Below are 21,324 nucleotides of genomic sequence, written 5' to 3' on the forward strand. Positions count from 1 at the left end.
AGAGGCAGGCTGAAGCACAGACTGTCTGACTCCAAAGCCTGTAGAATGATCCACTCTACTACTGTGTCTCCAGGTTTCCAGATTTACTTTCTTGGTTACCACATTATCTTAGCTTGAGTCGCTCCAGACACAGGGCCTGGAAGAAAGATTTGAGTGTAAGTTGCTTTTTTATTTTTTGGAAAGCCGTCCTGGAAATGTTGGTATGGAAGTGTAGAAACAAGGCAAGAAAGGAAGCAGCACGCCCAGGGAATGTATGTTGTCATTTGAGTTACCACTGTGGGCAAAAAAAGCTAGATCCCGTAGGGAGCCCGGAAGGCCGTAGAGAGCACACCACAGAAGGGGAAAAAAGCTGGGTGTCGATTCACCAAACCCCCCTCCTTGGTGCGGGCTGCTTCTGGAATCATCAGTGCTGCCTCCCTGGGGCCTTGCGCAGTCTCTGGGCTCACAGAAGACAGGAGGATACGGGCTCCTAGTCCACATGCATCTTCTGAGCTGACAGTCACGTGCTTAGTCTCCTTTCTCTTCCATTTCAGCAGCCAGTTCTTTGCTGACCAGAATTAAGAGCACGGAAGCAGTTGTTTTTCTTCCTGTACTTTCGGACTAATTAAATGGTCAACAAGGGTTGGCCTCGGTACTTAGGGGAATGGAGAATGGGGAGCTCCCTTAGATATCAAGGGATTCTCAGAGGCCCGGCGCCTGCTTCTGTGCGACAGCAGTGATGTTTGTTAGCAAAGCCTCACCATGTCTTCCCTCTGGGCTGGGTTACGGCAGGGACAGGGTTAGACATGGGCATCCTGCTGCTCCCTGCTCTGCACTTCAGAGGGATGGAGAGGCACCCGGGATCCTTTGCCCTGCACGGAAGTACCCTGCAGAGAACGCACACTTCCACGTGGGCCCTGTTGGCCAGTCTGCACTCACCCCCCTGCTCCCTGGAATGAGGTCCACTGGGCCCCACCCCCATGGCCGCTGCCCCTATGACCCACACTGCTGTCCCAGCCTGGGAGGACTCTGAGGCCCTGTGTAGACATCCACTGTTTGTCTTCACAAAGACTCTTCATTGTAGAATAAAGTGGGAGTGTCCCTTCCCCATTCCATCTGTTCCCTGCAGGGAAGTAAAGAATGTCCCCACTCACCTTGGGCGAGCCACTTAACTTCTGTGTGCCTCAGTTTTCTAACCTGAGAAGCAAGGATAATAATCTTCCTGGAGTGCATTGGACAGGGCTTGGCTCATAGCAAGAACTCACGACGTGATGGGCAGTTCTCTCGCTTTGCGGGTTGGCAGCGTTTTTCTGGGGCGAGAGGGAGGAAGATGGACTGTGCATTTCATCCCACGGCAGGAACGCTGAGACCTCTGCCAATGTGGGGGAGCCCAGGAGGGAGCAGAGATCTGGATACTGTGTTAAAGGGAAGTGGGGCCCTCCAGGACTCCTGGGCGCCAGCTGGGTGTGCTCCAGGCTCCCAGGGCCCCAGGTCATCCTCACATCTGAGACAGGGCACTGGCCACACTGGGCTGGGGCTGGGCAGTCTGCAGGCCAGGCCCTTTTTCCAGAGCAGCTCTCCCCTGCCCCCAAGAGCACTCATTTCCTGAGGCTTGTCTCATTCAGGACCTCAGGCCTCTTTTCCTTTCCTCTTGTTGCCTCTCCAGTTCTCAGTTTAGCGACGTAGCCCAGAGGACATGTGACTGAGTCACTGTGATGTGTTGTGCCCAGCGCGTGGCTCTGTGTGATGCTGTGCTCTCCTCTCTGTGTGCAGTGGGCCTGCGCCCGGCCTAGTGGAGACAGGCAGACACCTATGCCTGTGAACAGAGCGCGGGGATCGGGGAGCAGAGGTGCCACGGGAATGTGAGGGAGCCTCCTGACACCCTTGGGGTGGGCTCTGGGGCTCTGGAAGGCTCCAGGAGCAAATTGTCAGCTGAAGAGTCAGCAGAGGGGAATGAGAGAGAGAGGAAAGAGAGATACACAGGACGGAGTGTAAAGCAGATGGAACAGCTTGTGTGGCAGCCCAGGGGCAAGAGAGCACACGAAGCTCCCAAGGGTCAGGGAGGAAAGTGAAGGAATAAGTGGCCAGGTCACGTGCTGGGGCAAAGCTGTGCTCGGCCTGGGAACCCATGTCAAGAGGCCGGGGTTTGGTGTTGAGGTGGTGGAGCTCAAGGCAGCGCATTAAGCAGGGGAGTCTCAGGGGCAGGTTTCTGTTTTAGACAAGGAGCCGGGGCTGCTGTGGACACACTGGTTTTCCGGTGGAAGAGGCAGAAGGGGGGAAACCTGGTCATGAGGCTATCGTGGTCATCTAGATAAAATCTGCACCAGGATGGGGCAGGGAGGGAGGGGCTGGAGAGATGGGGATGCAAACGCCAAGGACGTACCCCGGGAGAGGGAGGTGTCCATGCGTCTTGCTTTATCTACTCAGTGATAGGGCACTTGGAAGGAAACTCGATTCTTGGAGAAGGCAGGCATGGTTAAGCATTGGTGGACCTCATGAGAACCACCTAGATCCCCTTCAGTGAAAGGCTGTTCTCAGCTGCAGGGAGCGCTGCCCGCAGGCGGCCTTCAGGGCTATGACATCTCAGCCCCCTTCAGGACTTCACGGAAGGGCCGTTCTGGCTCCTGCGCTCCTGTGGCTCAGGCTGAGGCTCTCTTTGGACCTATCATGGCTCGACATCTCCCTCTGCCTCCTCCTGCTTCCTTCCCTTCTCTTCCACTGGTGTCCATTCTCCTTAATAAAGTTCCTGCTCACTAAAGTCCATCTGCAGTCTGCCTGCCAGTGGCCCCCAATAGATCACACTCGTTTGCAGTGACATGCAAAGAGTCAGTCTAGTTATCCACCCTTTGACTCTGAGCTGGGCGCAGTTCTTGTCTTGCTTTCACCAAGAGAATATTTAGAAATGACTTTCTGGGACTTCTGAGTCCAGGCCCTAATGGACTTGCGGTTTCACTTTTGCCCTCAGAACCCAGCTGCCATGTAAACACATCCAGGCTGTCGTGCTGGAGGAAGGCTGTGTGGGCGAGAACTGAGTCCCCCTCCCCCCCACTGCTGACAGGCAGCAACGTGGCACCAGACATATGAGTAACTTGGATCCTCCAGCCCCAGTCGGGCCACCCCAGCCAACACAGTGTAGAGCAGAGAGAAGCTTTCTCCACTGAGACACGCAAATTCTGTCCCATGGAATTGTGGGTAAAAACATGATTGTTTCAAGCCCGTAAGTTTTGCGGGTGGTTTGTGATTCAGCAATAGATAAGCAAAACAGCATCTCTGAACCGCCAGGAAGGTGCCGTGGATTGTGGGGTGGCTACTGAATGCACTGAAAACCCGTGGAAGGGTACCTTCCTGCTACCACAGGGTTAAATGCAGCTCTTGTGCCCCTAGGATGCGGTTCTGTTTTGTCCCCCCTGAGCCCATCAATGCTCGTCTCATCTTCATTCCTGGAACAGGGAGCTGCCAGCGCTATTACCTCTCAAGCCCATGTCTGTCGAGAGAAGTGACTCGCTGCCAAAGGAGCAAACGAGGCACAGCCGTCTGCAGAAGACACCCACCGTCCTGGGCTGCCCAGCCAGCAACCCAGCACATAACTCCCTCCTGTGAGAGCTGGCTCAACGTGCTCCCTCTTCATAAGCTTGTTACTCACTTTCGTGCCATCCCAGTGGGGAATAAAAGCCATCGATAAATCACACAGTGGCTGTAGATTCTACCCGATTAACTTGGGCAGAGTACTGGCTGTGCTGTTTTCTGTGACCACGAGGGCCAGGGCCACTCGTAGGCAGCGCTCTTCCAGGGCTGAGGAACGAGTGCCCTGCTGTCCCCCGGACGTGGGTCCATCTCACCATTACCCTTGAGGTCCTCACTGTGTTTAAAATCCATGAGCACAGGAGTCCTGGACTTGTCAGAAGACCTGGGTCTGGCCTCTGCATTAGCTATGTGATATCGGGCTGGCTGTTTGGCCTCTTTGAAGCTTTGGGCTCCTCACCTGTAAAATGTCCAGAAATCCTTGTCATGAAAACTACATGAGAAAATGGATGTGAGATGTACACACCAAGAAGTGCCACATATGCACACTGGTGGCATCATTAGGGTCATTATTTCAGAGTAACCACAACACGTCCAGAGCACCCTGGGAGAGATGTACTAGATGGGATGCCGAAGTGCCTGAGCTGTCGTATATGATTTCTTAAATTTAGTGCCTCATATTTCAAATGGACCCAGTAGTATTTGCCCCATCAATTTCATGGAGCGATTGTGAGGCTCAAGTTAAGTAACAGTTGGGAGAGCCTTTCAGCAAAGCATTAAGTTGTACAGATGTAGGTAGGACGCTTTACTGAATCACTTTCTTTCTAATGCTGTTGTTTGCAGGGTTTTTTGTTTGTTTGTTTATTTGCTAACCTTCCTATTTCCCTGGTTTTGAATACTAAATGAGAATCTTCCCCAACACTTCCTAAAATAATCAAGAAAATGTGGGCCACTTGGTTTTTTGGAAGGAAAAAGAAAAGAAAAAAACATTTCCTTTTTTTCCACTGCATTTCAGGCTTTCCAATATGTTAGCTCATTTAACAGCCTTTAAGGTGAAAGTCATTTGTCTATTTTCACAGGGGAGGGAACTGGGACTCAGAGGGGACAAGTATCTGCTCAAAGTCGCTGAGCTGGAATTTGAGCTCAGATCTGTCTGTCACACCACAATGGAGACTCAACCCGACCACTGTTTTTCTCTCATTAGAGATGCTTTCAACTTACCCACATTTTCACTGCCCCCGTCCTATTTTTTACCTTTCTCATCATAATTAAGACACCTTTAGTTAAGATTAATTTATGGATTCAAGTGTCATGAAGTTACTGTTAGTCCAAGCAGTCAATGGTGACAAAACATATGATGAGCTGACTCATGAGGTGGAAAAGCTTTCCCATGGATGCATTATCTCCATATTCCTCTGCACCATGGAACCACTCAGGAGAGCCACAGCTTCTCTATGGAATGTTTGAGAACATGAGAATGTTTTCTTTTTAAACAAAGGATGGAATGATCACGTCAGGAAGATAATTGGTTTGCGTATCTACTGGGCTCAAGGGAGGCTAGTAAGTAGTACCCTCTTACTCTACCCTAGTTTCTGAATGTGCTGAGAAATAAGGCAAGAGAATAAGGCAGATAAACACCAAAATGCCTCCTCTTTTATTAATGGTGAATTTGACATTTTGGTATTTTTCATCCTGAATTTCAGATTTTGATAGATGTAACCACCCGGAAATATTGGCTAGGGAATTTGTGCTCCTGGAGGAGGGCAACACAAGGTGTGCTTCCTTAGGTCAACCTGTTGCCAGGAGAAAGGGCAGTGGGTCTGGACTGCCCTTGCCCAGTTTTCCTTTTCTCCTTCTGACTCACCCATCTGAATGAGGCCAAAATTGTTACAAAGAATTTGCCCCTCCGTGTATTATAGCATGAGGTGTGAATGGGGAACAAGCTTTCCCTCCTAACAATGACATTGGGGTTTGAGGAAAACTGCAAGACTAGCTAGAGCATTGTAGAAATCTCCAGAAAATATTAGATTGTTGAAGAGGAAGGCAGTCCAAAATGAATCTCTTAGGTTGATAAAACAGGGATCAAGGAATAGAAGAAGAGTGAAATTAATAAATAGAGAGAAGACAAAGAACCAATGTCAAGAATAAACGCACAGACATCAGCAGCATGGCAGCATGAGAGGACTTCCAGGTCTCTACCCTCAAAGTTACAAGTTGGACAGCTGTAATTCAACATAGGATTCCCTGCTCAACACACAAACATGCCTGAAAGATACACACATTGCGACATCTGAAGGTGGGTGTATCAGAGCAAACAGGGGAGATGAGATGGAAGTGAAGAACAGAGACCAAAGCCATGCACAGTTGGGTGCTTACCATGGCCCCAGGATGCAATAGCAGTGAAGGGTTGGGATGCGACACTCACTGAGCAAACCAGAGGGTTGGAGACAGCAATTGGGCCTGAGTGACCGGCACACATTGAGGGTCAGGGACAGAGAAGCAATGCAAAGGGTTGCAGCATTCCACAGACCACCAACATCGTCCAAAGTATTCCACAGATGTGGGAACCAGCCCATCACGTCACCCTGTGGCCCACCAGCAGGAAAATCCTCAGTTGGCAGATGGCAACAGGGCTGAGAAAAACTTTCCAGCCTAGGTGGTCTGTACACATTGCAGCTAAGGCCACTGGAGAGAACAGAGCCATGGAAGGATGAACCTGCCCCGCCCACCCCTTCCCCACTTATCCCAGTGCAGCCTGGGTAGAGATGCATCTGGGTGAACTCAGACAGAACCGGTCTGTCAGCAGCTTCTGGCTATAGGAAGGCAGGGCCAGGAACACATAGGCCAGGAGACCTAAAGCGCACCACTTCCAATCCAAGGGAGTGGTGCCCTGAGACTGAGGCAACTAGTTTTAATGGGGATGCCCACCTCCTCAGGAAATATGGAGCATTTTCTACAACGAAGGAGACACCATCACACAGATATCCCAGAAGCCTTAGCAATGCAGGTAAGAGAAATAAAAACGTGTGCTTCAGCACCACCTACTGAAACACAAAAGAAAGGCCTCTACTTAGGAAGCTGCTAAACAGTGGTCAAATATTTAAAACAAAATAAAAATAAATTTCATTCCCACAAATGCCCAGGCAGAGAAATATTTCATCAAGCACAGAATAACCAAGGTAACAAGGGAATTCAGAAAGAAAATAAAAGATCTCTGGAAAATAAACTTAAAGACATGGAAAACTATACTTTAAATGACAGAATTCAAGATTACAGTTCTGAAAAAACTCAACATGATACAAGAAATCTCAGAAAAGCAATTCAACGAGATTGGAAATAAAATCAATGAACAAAAGGAGTGATTTGCCAAAGATATTGAAATATAGAAACTATAAAAAAGAACTGAACACACGGTGCATCAAGTTTTCACCTTAATAAACCTTTCTCTCTGGGGGAAAAAAACCCAGAAATTTTGGAGGTGAAGAACTCAATAAATGAGATGAAGAATGAACTAGTGAGATTAAAAAAATAGAGCTGACCACATGGAGCAAAGAATTAGTGATAATGAAGACAGAAATCAAGAAATTACTCAGGTAGAAGAAGAGAGAATTAAGAGTAAAAAAAAAAAAGAAAAGAAAAGAAAGAAATAACTCTATGAGAACTATCTGACTCTATTAGGAAGAGCAATATAAGAATAATGGGCATACCAGAAGGAGAAGAGAGGGAGAAGAACACAGAGAGCTTATTCAAACAAATAATTGATGAGAACTTCCCAAACCTATGGAAATAACTAGATCCTTGAGTCCAAGAAGCTAACAGAACACCCGATTATCCCAAACCAAAAAGGCCTTCTTCAAGGCACATTATATTAAAACTGTCAAATATTAATCACTAAGAAAGAATTCTCAAGGCATTCAGGGAAAACAACATGATAACCTATAAAGGAAACCCCATTAGATTATCATCGGATTTTTCAGCAGAAACCATACAAGCCAGGAGAGAGTGGAATCAAATATTCAAATTATTGAGAAAGGGAAATCACCAGCCACGAATAATATATTCAGCAAAGTTATCCTTTAGATATGAAGGAGAAATAAAGGCTTTTCCAGACATACAGAAGCTAACGGCATTCACCACAAGACCTGCGTTACAAGAAATGCTATAAGGTCTCTTCTACCTGAAACAAAAAGACAAAAGGATACAAAACTGTGAGTAAGATAACTAACAGAAAGAAGCAGGACATTGCAACCCTTGTTCAGAGGAGGGTATTAAACACTTAAATATAACATAAAGATTAGAGGAGGTAAAAGCATTTTTTTAAAAAGAAGACCATAGCTACTGCAATTTGGAAATGAACACACAGCATAAAAAAAGGATAATTTCAGACAACAAAAGCATAAAAGAAGAGGGAAAAAAGGACTGAACTTGCACTTGTAAGTGGAGATAAGATGCAATCAGAAGGAAAAGGACTATTGTACATATGAAACTTTCTTTTGAATAGACCTTATGGCAAACACACACACACACACACACACACACACACACACACACACACACAGAGCATTAAAACAGAGGAAAGGGAGGGGGAACAATCATAGAATACCACCAAGCTAAAATAATAGAAAGAAACACAAGGGAAAAGAAGGCACACAGTGTGCTCTTCCCTGGGGAAATGAAGGTCAAAATTGTGAACTTTGGACTAAACACTCCACTCAAGGGCAGTCCATTGAACACATTCTGTGGCAGCCCCTCGTATGCAGCCCGAGAACTCTTCCTGGGGCGATCTTATGATGGCCCTGCAGTAGACGTAGGGAGTCTGGGAGTGTTGCTGTATAAGTTGGTCACAAAGGACTTGAGGCAGCTGGGGGAGTGGATATTGAGTGAAAAGTACACTGTGCCATCTCATTTTCCTTTCCAACTGCCAAACTTCCTAAATAAATTAATAACTCCCAATCCCCAGGAGAGAAGCAGGTTAAGAGACATCATGCCAGACCGGTGGCTAAACATGGGCCAGGAGGAGGAACTCAAACCTCACTGATGCCACCCACTGATGATGACGTGGACCCCTGTGTGACACAAGAGATGGTCAGCATGGGCTTTCTGAGGGACCAGATCGAGGATGCATTAAAAAAGAAGACATACAACAAGGTGATGGCCACATACCTCATTCTGAACACAAAATAGCCCAAAGTGCAGTGTCGCAAGATCCTTGTAAGGCCCGTCCACTCCTGTGACCTCTGCAGCGGTTGTCCCTCCCCAGCTCAGGAGGTTGAGCCAGAGCGCTTCGGGCTCCCGCAGGCAGAGCAGCAGCCGAAAGACCAGGAGTCAGGGCAGAAGGCGGAGGAGTCTGCTGGTCCTTCAGCCCGAAGTCCAGGAACACCACTCCGGGACCCAGCCCCAGGCGGGGACCCAGCCCCAGGCGGGGACCCAGCCCCAGGCGGGGACCCAGCCCCAGGCGGGGACCCAGCCCCAGGTGGGGACCCACCACTCCCCGACTCAGCCGGAGGCAGAGGACGGCTCCTCCCCCACCCAGCCTGGAGTCCGAGTCAGAATCGGGAACTGCCACTTCGCCCCCAAGCCAGAGCTGAGGAATGCCACTCCTAGCCCACCCTCCCAGTGTGGCCCTGGGGACTCCACCTGCACCCACAGCACCGGAAGCCCCAGCAGCAGTGGAACCTCAAAGGGAACCAGCCAGGGCCAGTGTGGGGTGGTCAGGAGGTGCTTGGCCTTTTTAAGAAAGCTCTGCCTTAGGCCATCCAAGAAAGGGCTCTGCAAACACAACAGGGTGAAGCGCATTTAGACTGTGGACGGCCAAGGCAGGGCTGCAACCAGACTCCCACCTTACACACACCTTGTAGAAGGGGTGACACTGAGCTGATTGAAAATAAGTTTCCACCACTCAGTGTGTGTGGGGTGAGGGGCAAAAATAAAACTTTTTTTTTTTTTTTTAACAAAGGAAGAGGCATTCTTGCATCTCTGACAATGTGGATTACCTTTTATCGCAACCTCTTTTTCAGGGAGCAACATCTATGTCTCTGTAGGACGTTTTCCCTTGTTCTACCTGTTAGGGCCATTCAGATTAAATCGTTTCCTGTTTCCTCCTGCCAACAGAAGATAGAGCTGGTCTATTTTTCTTCCCAAACTAAACATTCTCAATTCCACCATACTTCATTTGGCATAGCTAGGTACAACGTAATTTCTACACATTTTCCATAAAATGGGTGACTGAATTATCATCCTTTATTACCCAAACATGGGCCAAACTATTATTTTTCGCAAAGCACAGTTTGATTAATGCAGCTTGGAGCATCAGCTGTTCTAATAGTAATTTTGAAGGAAATATATTAATAAAACAATAAATCATAATTTTAAACACTTACTATGTGCATGGCCTGTTCTAGATATTTTAGAAGATAATAGTGGAGATAGAGATGTTATTCTGTGACATCACTAACTGTATAAGGCATACAGAAAACAAATAGCAAATGACAGAAGTTCCTCCCTACAATTAATTACTTTAAGTGTAAAGGGATTAAACTCTCTAATCAAAAGATAGAAATTGGAAGAATGGATTTAAAAACATGATGCCACTATAAGTTGTCTACAAGAGACTCACTTTAGATCCAAAGATTATTAAGCTTTACAAAGGAACAAAATTCTGACACCTGCTACAACATGTTTGAACCTTAGAGACATTATGCTTTGCGAAATAAACCATCACAAAAGGACAAATACTATGTTGATTCCATTCATGTGAGGTACCCAGAGTAGTCAAATTCATAAAAATAGAAAGTTGAGTGGTGGTCGTCAGGGGCTCTGAGGAGGGCAGAATGGGGAGTTAATGTTTAATGGGTGCAGAATTTCAGTTTTGCAAGATGAAAAGCGTTCTGAAGATGCGTGGTGATGATAGTTGCACAACAATGTGAATGTACTTAATACCACTGAACTGTACACGCAAAAATGGTTACGATGGGAACTGATGTCAGAAACATGGGAGCATGAGGGGTCCCCCTTGATCTCTCCCCTTGAAGTTACAGTAAGGTGAACAGCTACAATTCAATAAAGGAATCCCTAGACAACACACAAACATGTCTGAGAAATCTGTGCATCGAAACATCTGAAGGTGAGAGAATGAGGGCGAACAGGGAAGGAGGGAAGGGAGAAGAGCAGAGACGGGCCACAGATGCAGCTCTGAGCTCACTGCCCTGGATGCAGCTCTGAGCTCACTGCCCTGGATGCAGCCCGGAGCTCACTACAGTCCCATGAGATGGGGGAATCAGGCTGCAGGTGTACTCTTCATGGCCGCGAGCATTGCTGTCTGAGTGACCAGCATAAAATATGTTGAACCCAGTGATCAGGGCAGAAATCAAATACACATATGTGACAGCTATGGTCTTCCTGCCAGGCAGAAAACAAAGCCACGGAGCTTGGACACCTCCCCTAACCCTCCCAGCGCTCACCTCCCTGGCACCCTCCCAGTGCTAGCAGCAGGCCACAGAAGAAATTAGCAGTGTTGGGTTAAAGAGCAGAATATCTACGGCCCTGAAAACAGGAGAGACAGTTCCTGAGCGGCAGACACACACTGCAGCTAATCCCATGACAAGGGTGGAGATAGAGGGATGAGGCAGCTGTGTTTTGATAGTTGTCATTATTTGGAGGAAACAAAGCCACAAACACACCAGTGGCCTTTCCAGCCCACCCATCCCCAGTTTTTGCAGCTGATCCCAGTGGGGGCCTCTGGGACAGCTCAGCCAGTGCGGTTCTGCATCTGCCTGCAGGGCCAGCACTGGGATTTCAGGGGCTCAGAAACCCATGGTTCACCACATTCTTCCATGGGGGTGGTGCCCTGAGACCAAGGTGACCTGGTAACAGAGGAGATGTCCACCTGCCCGGGGAATCTTCCACTGCAAGAAGCGAGAACAGGGCAAGAAAAAAATAAAATGCTCCAGTGCAACGTACTGGAAGACAAAAGAAAGACCTCTTCATATCAACCTGCTGCAGACTTCACTCCCATAGATGCCCAGGAAGAGAAATAATCCATCAATTATCATGAACAACCAAGGTAACAAAGCAAGCTCAGAAAGAAAATTTAAAAGTCCCAAGAAAATAAACTTAAAGACATGGAAATATGTGACTTAAATGACAGAGAATTCAAGATTGCAGTTCTGAAAGGACTCAACAAGCTGCAAGAAAACTCAGATAGGCAGTTTCACGAACTCAGAAATAAAATCAACGACAAAATGAAGACTTGACCAAAATGAATGAAATTTTAAAAAAGAACCAAATAGAAATTCTGGAGCTGAAGAACTCAGTAAAAGAGATGAAGAATGAAATAGTGAGCTTAGGAAATAGAGCTGACTAGATGGAGGAAAGAATTAGTGATATCGAAGACAGAAATCTGCAAATGATGCTGATGGAACCCTATGAATATTGTAGAATGCAGGAATTGCGAGAGGAATTAGACCATATGTCATTGTGGGAGAAGCTGGAAGAGTAGGAATGCAGAAAGGGGAGTTGAAGGGGACAGAAAATCTACGAATCAAACCCGTGAGCTACTGTTTGGCTGAGGGTGGACATTAAGAGCTTTCCAGGAGATCCAGAAACCAGGATTGCTGGAGTCTCTGAATAGCTGCCATGTCTGGATTTGCAGCTGAATGCCTGGTTGTGAGCTGGGGTGGCTGTTGATCCTACAGGCAGGGAGAAGTGACAATAAGTTGGAATCCACAGAGACCTCTGCACCTGTCTCCCACCACATCTAAGATTACATTCAGAAAGTCATTACTTTCTGCTGTTTCACTTTTGCCTTCCAAATCTTGCACAAGAAAAAAAAATTTGGAAGGGGAGGGGACAACACTGAGTTACTCTGTGTGTAACGTAGGGAGCCTACAAAGCCTAATTTTAGTTCAGCCAAACTGGCATAGTCCAGACCCCACAGTCAGCAAGGTGGTGACATTGGTGTGGCAGGTTAATGTTAGTAATATTAGGAGGCAAATGGAGACCTCCGGGGAGGTGGGGGTGGTGGGAGGGGGGAGCTGGCGACATTCTAGTTCTTGCCCTGGTTCTTACATGGTTGCACCCTTTGTAGCTGCACATCTTTGTTTTGTGACCTAAATGTATGTAACATTACAAAATCAGAATGTTCATTTTACAAAAAAAGCAGCTATGACGCATCTCTTTCCCACTCCACCTTCTACTTTGAAGCAACTAGGCCATTCTGTGCTGATTCTTTCTGGAGAGGAAATGACAGCAAAAATGCAAAGGAAGCAAAAAAGAAAGAATTTCCACCCCCCTGACTTTTTGCATTTCAAAACTTAAGCCTGCACAACCACTCTGCTATATAGACAAATGTCAATAGTGGACTTGGATTAAAGGCAAACCCAGACACAGGCAGGATGTGGGTAAATCAAACAGTTTTACTCACATAGAGTAGAAGGAAGCCATGCAGTCAGGACGCAGAGATGAGCAGCATTATTTGGAACAGGTAGAAGGGTCCACACAAATGACACACTTGTGTGTGATAATGTGTGAGCGAAGGTCACATCACAGCTTTGTGAAGCTTGGTGCCCCCCATTTGGGACAGCTTTATGTACTGAAGATGCGTGCAGTTCTATCTACTAAGGCTGGTGCTGTGGTCTTTACCTACTCAATCAAGGAAGGTACTTCTGAGTTTAGAACCAGCGCAGTGTTGCACATCGGGGAGTGTGATTATGCCCCAGGGACCACCTCATCTGAGCCAGACGCCCCCGTCAGTCTCAGGGTTGCACAACGTGTAAGGTGGTGAGCAAGGGCATACAGTGCTGCAGTCCCATTAGGCACAAACGCAGTTCTCTTGCCATCCTTTGCCTCCCCGCAACAGCCCAGTCTCCATGCCCAGTTGCCTTTAGGCATCATGCTAACTGCTCCTAGACACAGGTAGAGGACACATTACAAAAATACTTGCAACAGAGACAAATGATTTAGAGGAAACATCATGGATCGGAGCAAGACTTCTGCCATCCCTGCCCTCCAACCTCCAGCTAAAAAGTGTCTTCCCCTGGGCAGGGGTTATGCAGAGGGAGTTGGTAGACGTGGTGTTATAAAGCTATCATCGTTCAGCTCCTAAGTCTTCTATATGTGACTCCACTGTGGTGAGGATGTAACTTTGCAACTGAATTTCCTTCTTGCCCTTCGAGGTCATGCCAACAGGGAGCCCTACACGCAGACGGGAGGATGGAGAAGGGACATAGTCCTGTGTGCCTGCTGGTTCTGGCAGCATTATTCTGGCAGCAGAGCTGGTCAGTTTCCAGCCTTTCTTTATGATGCCACAATCAACTCGCCCATCACACCCCACCAAGGTAACTTAGACCTTTCCTCTGAGCTCGGGTGGTACAATAGCATTTACCTCATGCCCCTTCCTCAGAGATCCAAGTCCCAGCTCTGTGAGATCCCTTCCCAGGGTCCTGGGTTCTGATAACCCCAACCTCTTTCCTCTGTTCTCCAAGTCCTAGACGTACGTTTGCATGACATCACTGTTCCTTTTCTGCCTTTAGTCCTTTGATACTTATCCAGCCACTTCCCTGTATTAAATCTTCTTGTTGATTACTAATGGACATGGGTTTTCTTTTTGGAGTGATGAAAATGTTCTGGAATTAGGTGGTGGTGATGGTTGCACAGCCTTGTGAATATAATAAAAACCACTGGACGGTACACTTTAAAAGGGTGAATTTAATGATCTGTGAATTATACCGCATTAAAAATATCAATCCTCTATGTTGAATTACTTGACTGGATCCTGACTGATGTAGCATTCATCAAGGCGAGTGCAGTGGCTAATTTTGTGTGTCAAATTGGCCGGGCCACACTGCCCAGGTGTTTGGTCAGACGTTATTCTGAGTATTTCTGTAAGGGTGTTTTGGATGAGATGAACCTTTAAGTCAACGGACTGTGAGTAAAGCAGATTACCCTCCATAAAGTGGGTGGGCTTCATTCAATCCGTTGAAGACCTGAATAGAATAAAAAGAGCAGTCTCCCCAAGCAAAAGAGAATCTTCCAGCAGACTGCCTTTGGATTTCATCTGTAACATCTCTTCCTCGTTCTAGAGCGGACTGCCTTCAGCCTTGAATTGGAACATCAGCTCTGTCGGTTGCCCACCCTGCAAATTTTGGTTTTGCCAACCTCCATAATCATGGGAGCCAATTCCTTATAATCAATCAATCAATCAATCAATCATACACACACACACACACGCACACACACACACATGCACACACACGCACACACACACCCCGTTGGTTCTATTTCTCTGGAAAACCCTAATACAGAGGTAGCTATTGGTGGTCCCAGGGAAAGGAGAATGAAACCTGCTGAGACCGTAACAGATGAGTGGGATCTGAGAGTACCGGGCATCTGTGCCCAGTTTTCCTGGGAGAGTTTTAAGAGGTGGCAAGAGAACCAAAGGTTGTGTGGAGCATCTAGGCAGATGGGGTCTCACGGTGTTTCTCAATCCCCTTCATGAAACCACTGGATGACTGCCAGGAGAGAAACAGGGGAAGAGAGAGACCGTGGGGGACCACCGCCTGAGGTCTAGAGGGGACAATGCACATCTAACATGCCTGCCTGTCTCAATGATACTGGACTTAACAGACCCCCGCCCCCGCCCCCTAAAGCCTTGGTTTTCTGTAAGTCCTTTAGAACTCAAATACCACCCCGGGGAAAGTGGGAAGAGTCTCCAAATGAACGGAAGCTAAGTTTCTGCTACCCCAGCAGAACAGAGGCTCCAAAAAGAAATTCAGTTCAGTTTTTGAGATATTAGCAAAAATGTTCTTCCTTGCACATCTGAACTTGTGAAATGGGATTCACAACCACTTCACAAATATTTGCTCTGTCTATTTTCAAGATAAATTTTGGCATTTTTCTGGTATATGAAATGATTTTTCGGGAATAGAACTTTCATTTATAACTTTGCTACTTAGTGTCAGGGCAGCTATGCATCAAGACTATTACAGTGGCTGGCTATGGACAGAATAAGGAACTTAAAAAATACAATCTAAAGTTGATATAGAAGGATAAAATCCCCCAAACAGCTGTCAAGTTTGAAAATAAGAGCAAAAGAGAGAGAACTTAATTTATGTGAAAACATGTGGCAAAGCCCCTGGTTGTTTCTGTGCAAGACATACGTGGGTACAGACCTACATGGACAGAAGCGGGAGCCTGGGAACAAACCCCTGTACGTGGGGACCTGGTGTATAACAGAGTGCCACCAACAACTAGGAAAATAACAGATTATTTATTAGATGGCGTTGGAAAAACTGGCTCATTCTGTGAAAAAAAAATTGAGTCACACTCTTACCCTATACAAAGGTAAAGCCCACTTAGATTTAAGACCTAAATTTAAAAGCTGAAACTATAAAGCTAACAGGAGAAATTGTTGGAAGATATCTTTGCTATCTTGGGATAGCCGAAAACTTCTTAAATGAGACCATCCAAACCTGTCTCCTTAGGGTGAAAAATTAATGTATTTGGTGATATCAAAATTAAAGATTTTGTTAAATGGCTTTCATAGATGACATTAGTAAGTCAATGACATTAATAAATCTGTTTGGGAGATTTATTGGGAGGTACTTCTTTACAATGTTAAAAATTATTGGGACAAGTGGAAAATGAACCTTAAATCAGATATTAGTGTTGTATAAATGTTAAATTTACTGAGTGAGAGAATTGTATTATGGCTTATGTAGGAAATGTCTTCTTTCTTAGGAGATTCACACAAATATTTAGTGGTGAAGTGTCTGAATGTCACAACTTACTTTCAATAGTTTCAATAACATATATTTATATATCTATATACTTAAATCATCGAGAGATAAATGAAGCAGCTGTGGGACAATATTAACAGCTGTTAAGTCTATTATGATATTCACATAACTTTTTTGTTCATTTGAAGTTTTTCAAAATAAAAAGTTGGAGAAAATCCATAAAGCAACCGTCAGAATATACAAGGAACTCTTGGAAACCAGCATTAAAAAGATCGAGAACAATTTAGGAAAACGGGCAAAGGATAGGAACAGGCAACTCACAGGAGGGAAGCTGATTATAACGAGTACACGAAGAAATGCTGACCGTTACTGCTAATCACAGAAAGGAAAAACCAGAGCCAAAATGAGATAGACACACATTACACTCATCAGGCTGACACACATCGGAAAGCCAAGGAATGCCAAATGGGAGGCCGTGAGGAACCGGAACGCTGCTTAGGCTAGCCCAGCGGCCTCAGAGAGCAGCCTGGCAGTGCAGCGTGAAACTGGGCAGACATGTGCCCTAAGACCCAGCAGCCATCTACTCTGGAATGCCACATGTACACCACGATGGTCCCCATGCATTGTTTCTCTTAGGGAGGATGTGACACCATCTAGGGCCTGTCACCCAGGGACTGGATCAGGCCAACACGGTAGACACCTACCAGTTGGCGCCCACTTCCTACCCAAGTCTTATGGGAAGAAGAAGCCAGAACTTCAGCAAGACCCCGAGAGAGGGGCAGGAATCAGGAGAATGGGGGACGGAGGAAGCTCTGGAAGGATTCAGGGCTCAGGGGTCTGGAATGAGTTTCAACTGAGGAAAAGAAACACAAGTGTATGTTTTACATGTTAAAGTATTGCACGTGGATATTTATTCCTGCTACCTTATCATTAGCAGCTATTAGGCTTCCTAACTCCCCAAGAGCCAAATCAAAGATAATCCTTAAGCCAAAGTATTGGATCCATAACGGAAGAATTTTAGGCAGAGGACAGTCTAAAGGGGGGATACTTTTGCATCGGGGTGGTGTGCAACAGGGTGGGGAACCCACAGTGGGGGGCATATGAGATTTTATGTATGGTCTAAAAAGATTTCAATAAATTCTGGAACTTCTTTTTCTTAAGAGAAAAGTATAATTGTGTCCTAAAAATAAATATCTGCTGTTGGAATGGATGCAAGCAAGGTCTGAGCAGTGTATGTGGTGGTCTTTTCAGGGAAGAAAATCAATATGTATTCGTTTACTGTGTAGAAAAAAAACAACCCTTAAGTTTTTAAAGATTAATGTATCAGTTCTTTTTGCGGGTATAATTGTTGCCTTTTAGCGCTCAAAGGAACTGAAATTCCAATGCCTTTGTTTCTCTTGCTGTAAGGTAAGAGGCTCATATTGAAATTGCTACAACCAAAGGTGAGGACAGAAATTTTCTCTGTTGAGCATCAAAGGAGTCTTTGCTGATTGAATTTATGCAGGGACAAAACCTTGGGAGGAGAGTTCTTCTGAGCAGTGAGTGTCCTCTGAGAAGAACCTGTTCTGACCCCTCTCAGCTCCTAGGAATAGGGTGGGAGGAAGGAGTGAAGTTGGGTTGAGTGGCCACCACGTGTCAGGAGCTGGGTGAGGCATCCTACATGGTCTGTTTTGTATTTTTCATACTTCCCCTCATAAAGCAGGCCTCATGCTCACCCAACTTACAGATGAGAATGCTGAGGTCCAGAGGTCATACAGCTAGATCGTGAGTGTGCTAGGATTCCAACCCCAGGTGGAATTTCTACCACCCTGGGCGGCCACACTCAAAGAAAACTGAAAAGATAGTTTGAAACTTTATACCAGGCCTCCATTAGGGGTACAGCGAGTTTGTCTGAGCTCATCTGAAAAGTGTCCCCACTCATCTTAAGATGCTTCGGCCTCCTGACACAGTTGGCAGAAAATACCTGCAGGTACAGTCATTCTTCCAAATCGAGTCTGTAAATTTCAGGTCATTCAGATCTCCATTCCATATGCAGAGTTTATTAATACCCCAGCTTCAGGTTCAAAATGTCATGTTCACTGGAGAATAGAAAAAAAAAGAAAGAAAGAAAAAGTCCCCCATAGCCATTGGGACCAGCGTGGAGCGGAGCTTGGCTTGGCTGCCAGGGGACATGATTGCCCAGATAGATGAAGCAGGAGAGACAGTCTGGCTTCCCAACCCTTAAGAGGATGTGATTCTGAGGCTGTTTGCCTCTAACCTTTCAAAATTCCTGCTCCACAGGGAGGAAGAGGCGTTGTCAACGGGAGATCAAGGTTGATGAAAAGTTGAATATTCAAACTGACATTCACCAAGAATGATGAGGCAAGAAGCTTTAATAACATAACAAACGATTCTCCTGAAATAAAATGTCAGGCAGGCTATTTTTTTCTTGGACTTTCTTTCCTCATCAATCCCACGCTCCCTCCCCCTCTCACACACAGTTAAATTTTGGCTTATTTAAACTTAAGGAGAGTTGCCAGCCAGGCAGGAAGAAGTGAAATTAGGATGGTTCCAAAGGCTTTGTTTTCAGACACTAATAAATTAGGCGAATGATAAGGCATTGGTGAAAACCTGCACGGGGCCAATTTTAAAGTGATTCTTCCTGCCTGAGTCAGCATTGGCTTTGGTGGGATTTGGATCTTGGCGGTGAATCTATCCTGGTGTGTGCGCTCTGAGTTTTGGCCTATCTTGGGGTGGAGTGGTGAAACCGGATCCTGAAGTGGATTCAATGGAATGAGGTCCAACAGAATTGTTCTGCTTTCAGAGGAAATGTTTGTTTCAAACATGTCAGCTTTGCAAGGATGTTGTTGAAAACCCTGACTGTCCTAATAGGAGATAACAAGTCTGTGTGCGTTAATCTGTAGCTCCTCTGGCGTTGCCCGGCTTTCCATTCTGGGTGATGATGGGGCCCTCCCTTGGTTTCTTTCTCCAAGGAGGGAAATGACTCATTCACTGTGGCTTTGTTATTTACAGCAGGGTGGGGAGGTCTCATAAAGAAGGTTCTGAACTTTAATGCTCCAAATTGAGACTGTACGTTTTTACAGCCAGTTCTATCTACCTATCTGTTTTCTTTTTCTTTCCTTCCTTCCTTCCTTCTTTCCTTCCTTCCTCCTCCCTTTACCTCTCTCTCTCTGTCTCTGTCTCATCTATCATTGATCTATCACGGTCTCAATATTGGTGTCCCCACCCCTAAATCCTATGTTGAAATCCTAACCCCCAAAGGTGATGGGGGTTTAAGTCAGAAAAGTGGATTCCTCATAAATGGGATCAGTGCCTTCTAAAAGAGGCTTCAGAGAGATCCTCAGCCCCTTTCCCATGTGAGGACTCAAGATGCCAGCTCTGAACTCCAGAGAGGGATCTTACCCAACCATGCTGGTGCCTTGATCTTGGACCCCAAGACTCCAGAACTGTGAGAAATAAATTTCTGTTGTTTATATGCACCAGTCTGAGGTATCTTTTTTTTTTTTTTAACTTTTATTTATTTTAAGTGTGTCTTTCCAGGACCGATCAGCTCTGAGTCAAGCAGTTGTTTCAAACGAGTTGTGGAGGGCGCAGCTCACAATGGCCCATGTGGGGATCAAACTGGCCACCCTGGTTTTACGAGCATCGTGCTCTAACCAACTGAGCTAACCGGCTGCCCTGCGGTTTCTTGTTATAGCAGCCTGTATGGACTAATACACTATTTTTCTTTTCCTTCTTCCCCTACCTATCTATCTAATCATTCAACACGTATTGAGCACCTATCAAGTCATGTTTTTTTAAAGGCCCTAGGGACTAACACTTGAATCACCTCCTAGAGCTTAATAAAAATGTGGACCCCAGGCCCCTCTTCCAGAAATTCTGACTCAGTACCTACTATTAATTAAGCACTTACTATTTACTAGGCAAGGTATGCAATCTCATCTATTCTTTACAACATCCATTCCAAGGGGAATGAATATTCTTCCCACTTTGCAGAGGAGGCTCAGAAAGTTGAATAATTTCCCCTAAGTCTCACATCTATTTAGCAGCAGGATTCCAACCCACATCCATCTGAATCCCAAACCTGGACTCTATCCATCATTTTCCTCTTTCCTCCGTCCAAAACTCTACCCCCGTTCTAATGCCAGCCCAACAACCGGCAATGCACCGGTTGTTATGCTGGGAATGGTTTTTTTCTTCTTGTAGACTTGATTTGGGTCTCCCTCCAATATTTGCTCTTGTGTAATCCTCTGGCTGGAAACATATGCCCCCAAAACCAGTGTCTGCAGGTGGAAGTCTAAATTCCTTGGGTTGGCATTCAAAGCTTTATACAATTTGGCTCCCTCTTGTTTTATCCCTCACAATTTGCTGACAAAGCCCTAGGGCCCAGTTGGTCTGCTCTCTTTTGAATGCCAAGAAGGTGTTATAATGGAGGAAGTTTCCCCCAATCTTTTGAAGACCTGACCTTCCACCTTCCCTGAATCCTATTTCCTTACATTCAAGGACTTTTCTCCTTGAGTTATCCTCTTTTTTCTCTATATGATTAATCTCTCTCTCTTTCTATAGCATTCCTTCAGCAGGTGAAATGCTCTCAAGTCTCCCATCTTTAAATAGGATTAGACTCAGGTTGGGTGATTTCTGAAGGCTGCAGATTCATGCCCTGAGACTCGGAGGAACAGCCCCTTGGAGAGAAAGACCTCTTTTTTCTCAGCTATACCCCCAGTGCTGACAACAGTATTCGGTACGTAGTAGGTGCTCAATAAATACCAGTTGAACACATGAGTCCCCCAACCCCTCTCTTCATCTCGGCAGGGTAGGTATGACGGAGCGAGTAATCAGACTTCTCCACCTTGCAAGTAAAGGAAAAACTGCCCAGAGGAATGTGCTGGGTTCCAGATGGGCTCCATATCCAGGAGACTGCTGAGGCCTTGGGAAGAGTGGCAGCCACCAGCCAGGCCACCTTTCCCTACCTGAATGAGCTGTTACCAAAGGCAAGGAATAAAGACCTTCTGCCATCCTCTGTCTTCATTTCTGATCACTGCAGAAAACCCTTCCGGGGCTCCTGGCCACCAGCTCTGGCTCAACCTCT

The sequence above is a fragment of the Rhinolophus sinicus genome, chromosome 3 (assembly GCF_057876585.1).
Source record: "Rhinolophus sinicus isolate RSI-liver-muscle chromosome 3, RSI-T2T, whole genome shotgun sequence".
Taxonomy (NCBI): domain Eukaryota; kingdom Metazoa; phylum Chordata; class Mammalia; order Chiroptera; family Rhinolophidae; genus Rhinolophus; species Rhinolophus sinicus.